This window comes from Silene latifolia, chromosome X (genome assembly GCF_048544455.1).
Source record: "Silene latifolia isolate original U9 population chromosome X, ASM4854445v1, whole genome shotgun sequence".
Lineage (NCBI taxonomy): Eukaryota > Viridiplantae > Streptophyta > Magnoliopsida > Caryophyllales > Caryophyllaceae > Silene > Silene latifolia.
Window position 1 is genome coordinate 65250097 of NC_133537.1, and position 8139 is coordinate 65258235.

General features: G+C 35.9%; 1 non-coding gene across 1 annotated transcript; it reads left to right on the forward strand.

Moving 5' to 3' along the window:
- The first annotated feature begins 7772 nt into the window (after positions 1-7772).
- LOC141625169 (small nucleolar RNA R71) lies at positions 7773-7879 on the forward strand. The gene has a single exon (XR_012534964.1). It is a non-coding gene; the product is annotated as a small nucleolar RNA R71 (small nucleolar RNA).
- The last annotated feature ends 260 nt before the right edge of the window (positions 7880-8139 follow it).

Genomic DNA, 8139 nt, shown 5'->3' on the forward strand with positions numbered 1-8139 from the left:
GGTATTTCCCGAAATGTATGGGAATATCGATTCGGTTGTAATTTTTATTGTGATCTCGTATCACCGTTTTGTAATTTAATAGATTTATTTTATTTTAGTTACAAATGTATAATAGGAAATTATGTAATTTATTATGTAATTTTATTCATTTCGGAGTTCCCAAAGACGGATTTCTTCAAGATGGCGATACATAAAGACGGTGTTACCTCGAGATGCGTGCCACAACCGAAGTTCAAGGGACCAATGGAGTTGGTTTCCGAATATGTAATAGTTAAATAGTTTTTCTATTTTAGGAAGGCCATACTAGGATTTATTTCATGTTTTGCATTTTATTTATATGTCGCATGCATCGCTAAATCGCCATAACTAAAACATGCATCATCATCTTATCGAGTTCATCGACCGTGTCAATTAGAATTATCGTAGTTCACCGCTTTAGTTCACTTAAAACGTGATAGATAATAAATTGACATGATCTCTCGCTAAAACAATTAATTGAGACATAGCCTTACCAAATAGTAGAAACCATGAAAACCTATTTCGCGAGGGAGTGCACTCGGCCCTACCGGGGTACAAACCTTGTTACGTAGGGGAAGTGGGTGATGAATGTTAATCCACCGAGTTCATGTTAATGAGGGTTTCATCGGCCATACCGTGCCCAAGTTGATGTGGATTTGGATCATGGACACATTTATTCGAAATTTGTATTGAACTCAACAAAAGTTTTTCGATAAGGGTTTCATCGGCCATACCGTGCCCTTGTCGGATGTGTTTTGGGCTATAGATAATTATTAGAGTAATTTTATCGACCAAGAGTTCTAAAAGTAGAATCGATTAAAACGTTAATCCACCGAGTTATATTGATAAAGGTTTCATCGGCCATACCGTGCCTAAGTCGATATGAATTTGGGTCTTGGAATCATTTATCTAGTTGGGTAGAGGTCACTAGAAAAATGCATAAAACTTGCTTAAATTATAAATTTTTACGAGTATTATTATTAAAACGACATTTGTTTTACTCCTTTGTTTTGTAGACCACTTCTATTTCCTCATAACAAATGGCAACACCAACCCCATATTGCAACGCCTCTCGCTAATTCATCATGGCTCCGATCCTTCATGGATCGATGTAAACTTGAAAAGAATGGGTCTAATTTCTCCGATTGGGATGCCCAACTCAAATTAGCCGCCCAAGGTGACGACAAGCTTCGTTACCTTACCGAGGCCTCTCCACCCGAACCTACTACTAGGTCGACCGCCGCCACTAGGGAAGCATATGAGGCTTACCAAAAGGAGTCCGCCGCAATGAAAAATGTCTTGATATTTGCGATGGAAGCGGATCTCCAAAGGAGAGCCTTTAAAATGGGCAATGCTAATGAGATTTACTCCAAACTTGTGACAATGTTTTCACAAACTCCGCGGATCGTCCAATATGAGGTAGCCGCGGCATTCTTTGATCTCTACTTCAAAGAGGGCCAAAAGGTTAGCCCTCATGTGCTCAAACTTATGGAGCTTGTCGAGACCTTGAAGATTCAAAAGGTTGAAATCCCCAAAGAACTTGTTGTAGATAGGATTCTACACTCCTTGTCCAAAGTCAAAGCATATGTTCAATTCCGGGTGAATTTTAACATGCAAGACAAGGATGTGTCTCTTGAAGAATTGCACAAGTTACTTGTGCAAGCCGAAAGGGACATGGGGTTAAATGTGAACCCACCCAAGGATGTGCTTAACATAAGCACTAAGAGTAAGGGGGAGTTCAAGAAGAATGGGAGAAAGGGTAAGAAGCAAGCTCCCACTTTCACCAAAGCTAGGACTTGTGAAGCTAGCACTTCAAAAATCAAGAAGGGTCCTCTTGATAAATGCCATTATTGTAATGGTATGGGACATTGGAAAAGAAATTATTCCAAATACCTTGGTGATATTAAGGCTGGAAAGATCACTCCAGTAGGTAAATGACTATCCTTTCTTTTATGTTTCTAATTCAACTATGGTATTATGATACAAAGTTGTGATAATGTATCTCCCTTTTTATTGTAAATAGGGCCTCCACCAAGCAAAGACAAGGGAAAAGAAAAGCAAGCATAAGATACCATCAAGAAGCTAGGAATAGCTTTCATGGAGCTTTGCTTTTTATTGTCTTATTTTATTCATGTTTTGGATTTTAGAACCTTAAGTTTCCGTGTTTGACATGGGAAGGTATTTTGGATAATTGTTGTATTTTGGATAATGGTGACTTGGTTTGCAACCCAAGTCACCCGTTTTATCATTTTATCCTTTGTTCTAAAATTCGTGTTTAAATGCTTACTCTTAGAAACATATAACTTAAAGTGATCTAATAAACAAATATAATGACGGGTTTCATTATATGTCCACATGCTTAAGGCTTATGTATGATCATTTATAAAGTGATTTTGAGTCTATGAACTCTATCAAAAGAATGTCAATCACCAAGTACACTTACGAAATCTAAAACTATTAGTCAACCTATGAGATAGTTCTCCTTATACTTCAAATTCATTATTTGTGTCTCATATGCTATCTTTGAATCTCTAGTGTATTTATTCTAAAGATAGAGTGGGAGAAAAATGAGGACACAACACACGAGGCAAGATATATTGTGTACTTGTGTAAATGAGATCTACGCAAGGTAGAATGATTTGAATGAAGGGTATATCTATTCACATAGTATACCCAATAGATGAGATCTATGGTCTCAAGTAAGTTCTATATGACTAAAGAGACCAAGTGAAGTAATCATAAGAGTATGTTCTCAAGATAACTACACGAGGAGACCAAAAGAAAGTTTTGGAACAAAATGACTAATGTAAAGTCTTAACAAGAGTTTTGAATAGTTTATGATACCAATAGTTTCAACCTTAAGATTTACTTAAGATCCTAAATGAATCAATGTAACATCCTAGTAATAAACAATATTTATGACTAGAGGTTGCAAGGATTGATATACCGATATCTTCAATAGCCAAAGTTTTAAACCACGCAGATGTCATTACTTAACCTCATTATGAAAATTAATTGGTTAAACCTCCTTCTAAAAGGGATATTTTGAAGGATGTGTATTAGATATTACTCATATTTAATAAATGACATTGCCACACATCATTATGACATGAATGTGTTAGAGATTTAAAATCTCTTTCCATAAGGTTAAGATGAGACCTCTTCGAAATAGGAATTTTGAAAGGATATGATGGGAACATATATGGCTTCATCTTAATAACTTTGCAAAGCAACATACATTCCAAATTTTGAAATGTTTTCAATTGAGTAATCAATTTCAAAACATGTGGAATTAAGTGGGAGCATTAGAAATTTTCATGTGAAGACATGGAATTTAGTGGGAGCCATCATCCTTTGAATGTTTACAACTCATCACTCATTAAAGAATGACGAGCTAATATCTTCTTTCACAAAGAAGTATTTGGGTTTTCAATTCTGGATGAATTTGGACTATGATGAATCCAATTACGACAAGAAATATTGGATTAGTATTAAGAGATACACATCATATCAACATACACATGGGTTATTCATATAGATGAAAATGGAATTGCCATTAGCAGTCATGGTCGTTCATTGAACCTATGAACGGTTGACCTCATGATTATTAGTAACTAATGTTTCCGCCATTAGAATAATCATGCACATATCCAATGGTGAATCATATGCATAAGAGCATGATGATTCATTGGTAAGCCATAAAAGAAACGTCATGAATTCTCGAGTAGAATCCAATGAGCGATTTTGGTGTTTGATAGAATACTCTATTATGTGTTAAGAGGTTGCACATATTATAGAAAGTCCGAACACACGTAAAGATTTATGAAAATCCTAAACTTTTCAAGTTAAAAGGAGAAATAAGAAGTTTTAGAAAGATACTTAGTTGAATAAGAAGTTACTCAAAACTAATCTTTCCTAACTACGCTAGGACTTGTGAGAAGTGCTAGATCAATCGTCTTGGCAAATTGTTGTAAGACTCTACAAAACATATACCTAGTGCATTGTGTGTGGATGGAGTACTTGATCAGTACAAGTTATATCATTTACCACAAATTCGTTCGTTATGTGATAATCGATAAGGAAGTTCTTTCAAGATAAAGAACCAAAACCGAGGTCGGGAACCTTGATGTGTACTTGGTAAGATTCATGCTATGAGAGAGAACATGAATGTAAAGGAAAATGCAAGTAAAAGAAGTTTGAACATATGGACACATGGCATGTTAAACTTTTATTGCAATCAATAAGTGTTTACACTTACGATATGCATCACAAGGTTGTAATATGGTATTGACTACCCGAGTGTGATGTCGACATTTGTCGTTTGAGTTATTATTAACTCACCTTATACATTGTTATATCCAAACGGGTTGTGAAGACAAATTGAACCCCGTTAAAGTGAACATGGATTAACATTGTATTTGCCCATAGTTACTTACATGAGGTGACGTCTCAAAGTAACTAGAGTGTGATGCGATTGATGGCAAGTTCAAGTGCCATAGAGTCATGTGAGATGACTAGTCGATCACATAGGCAAACTGTTAGGAACATTTTGTCGGGCCTTATGACCGCTTATAGAGTTCTGACAAATTTATATAGCCTGGTCGTGGCGAGAGCTGCTATAGTATTCAAATGAGTCGATTCTTTTGACTAAAGACTATTTGCCTAAGATGGCACAGTTTCAGATTAACTTTGATTTGTGTTACTACGACCTTCGTAAATGGGGTCAAATAGGCATATTTTGGGTTATGATGGTTGTGGCTAGTTGAAGGGAATGAGTGCGATAGGAATTGTCCACCCCTAGTAAGGGTTATAAAATATCTCAGGGCCACTCGAGGAGTAATGAACTGGAAATGCGTGGCCACGCTCGGAATGTATCCATGGTGGATAAATCCGGTTAATCAGTTATTCTCCCGATCGAGGAAACCACTCTCGATATGATCACTTGCAAGTACGACCTGAAAGACACCTTGCATTGAGTGGGAGATAGTAATAGGACAAGAGAATTGGTGACGCACACTTGTCGAGGACAAGTGAGAGATTGTTGGAATATGTGTCCTCCGACAATAATGCGATCACGACTGTTGATCATGATGATCACATGTTTAAGTCTCATTATAAAGAATACAATTGGGAAGTAATATTTACTGTCAACTGATCAACATATATCAGTAATGATTGGCGGACTAGAGTTTGACATTACTGTCGTGCGACGGTGGTGATCAGTTGATCCCCTAGGTCATACCTATAGGGCAACACTCTTAATTGATTAATTAATTGATCGTATAACGTTACGGGTCAATTAATTTATTTAAAATTGATGGACGATTTTGGAAGTAATATTTACGTATTTCATTATAATATGATTAAATGAGATACGGTATGAGTAATCGAATTGTATCATTACTCAAATGAAATTATTGTTTAAGAAACAATTAAAATTGAATGAATTATTATAAATACAATTTATTATGTTTTATAATTGGTAAAATATTTTGGTACAAGTAATTATGAATTACTAAGTCGGTTTTTATATATGACGTATTTTTATTAATACGTTAATTTTTAATATGTTAAAAATACATAGCAATTTTATGTGACATGTGACATGTGACATATTAACAAATTGACAAAAATAAAATGGATCCCATTTTACATATATGTACCGAAATTAGGGGAGGATTAAGGATAATATTGTGTTTATTATTTGAGTGGTAAACATGATGATTACCCTAGTCACTAGCCATGCAAACCTAATGCTTATTGTAAAGAACAACTAACGCATGCATTGGCTCCCTTAATCCCCCCCTTCGACCCGGTTTTGAGATGAAAAACCATTTTGGTTTTTCATCATATTTACCTAATAATACACCAAAATGTTAGTAGTGTATTATTCATTCTTCATTATTCTAAAATTTGAGTTTTAGAGAGATAAAAAGCTTCCTTCTTCCTCCTCCTATAAACCGAAAATATTAAGTGTCTTATAATATTTTTGGGTCAATTTTTACAAGATTAATATTGAACTAGTATTTATAATATTAATTTTAATTAAGTGTGTGCCTTGGGTATAAAGCTTTGGGAGAGATCCTATACTTGGATCTTAGTTCTTCCATTAAAGGAAAGCACAAGAACAAGAGAGAAAGGTGATCTCTCTTGTGCCCATATTGACCGAATTTCCAATGTAAGAACAATGTTTCTTCTTTATTTTGTTTAAGTGTTTGCATGCATAAGATCATTAGTTAATTTTATGACAAATTAAATTAAAACATATATGAGTATGTTAAGTATATAGATCTACTTTTCTATCAGTTCTCGAATAGATGCAAGCACTTATTATTGTGATGGGATCGAGTTAGTGTATATCTTACAATCCCTAAGAGAATTTGGGTCCCGGAGCCGAGTCGTCTAGACTGTACAACACCTATAAGTCGACTTACTCTCCTCCTATTCAACTCTTATGCATGGTCTAATGAGGCTCGAGTTGGTTTATGTCTTACAAGCCTCATTGAAAAGATAGAAGATGGGTAAAAAATGCAAGGATTCATAGGCTCGCATTTCATCAAACATAACATGTGCATAGGTTGAAATCACAACAAGCAAGCAAATTAATTATGAAAACATATTAAATTAAGCATAGATCAATTCCCATGTTTGTTTCCCCTAATTCCCCATTAACCCTAGCTAAAGAACTACTCACTCATGATCAAGTTTAGCAAGCTAATAAGGTTGTCAATCATACTAACAAAGCAAAACATGATGAACAAATGATGTGATTAACAATAATTAAACAAGGGTAAAAAGGAATTATACCTATGGAGATGATCCAAATAATAAAGCAAAGAATAATAGAAGTACTTGATGATTGATGGAAAGTTGTCAATCCTCCTGTAAACCTCAATAATCTTCTAATTACCCAAATAAAACTAAGAACAATTGAGAGAATTAAGGAAAGATTAAGATGTGATTAATATTAAAATGTGTATTACAACTAGATTAAGACTAAATTAAGAGAGGATTATGATGATATTAAGAATTGATTAAGAATGGATAAAAACTTGATGATAATCTAGGTAGTACAAAGGGGTATTTATACTAAAATTAAGTACAAGGATTAGGGTTAGTAAGGGCTTAAATGACTATTAAGACCCTAAGAGAAGCTTGAGGAAATGCAACTTCCGAGGGACATGCGCGGATCATGCTTGCAACTCCCACCAGGATCCGCTCGTCCTCACCTGAAGCACGGCCTGTCCTGTAAGGAGATCCGCTCGGGCTGGCAGTCGGGACGCCCGAATTGTGCTTTGGTACGCTCGGATCATGCTCAGGGAAGCTCGGATCGTTGCTCTGATCCGCTCGGATCGTGGCACAGGATTCTTCTCTTGTTTGGCTCCTTAACAATCCGCGGAGATTGTGTTGGGGATGCAAGGATCTTTTCATCATTGCCCATTTTACTCTATTTATTTGCTTAGGCCTCTAGTATCGGTCTTCTCTTTGATGCTTGGTCATTAGATGCAATCCATTTAGCTCCATTTCGCTCCATAAATGCAAGGTTAGCAATCCTCTCCTACCAAGGACACAAAACCTCAAAGAATATGCAAAATGGGAAACTAAAGATAAGAAATGACCCTAATATATGCTAGAAAGCATGGGAACGAGGTTAATTCGGGGACTAAATGTGCTCAAATATGAGTCACATCAGCACATTCCTTGAGTCTTCATACAACCCATTCCAAAATTGTTGAACAAGAACTCGTTCGCTTAGTCCATGATGAGGACAAGAGCAACATGTATCTTTGAATCTCTCCCAAGCCTCATATAGAGACTCTTCATCTCTTTGCTTGAACCCGGTGATTTGGGCTCTTAACATGTTGGTCTTCTCCGAAGGATAGAACTTCTTGTAAAAGGCAAATGCTAACTTCTTCCATGAATCAATTCCATGAGTAGCCTTATCTAGGCTCTTTAACCATTGCTTTGCGGCTCCGATCAAGGAAAAAGGAAACAATACTCATCGAATTTGGTCTTGAGTTACCTCCGTTTGAGAAATTGCATCACTATAGTCACAAAAGTCTCCATGTGTAGATGAGGATCTTCACTAGGCATCCCTCCAAATTGACTTATCTCAACTAA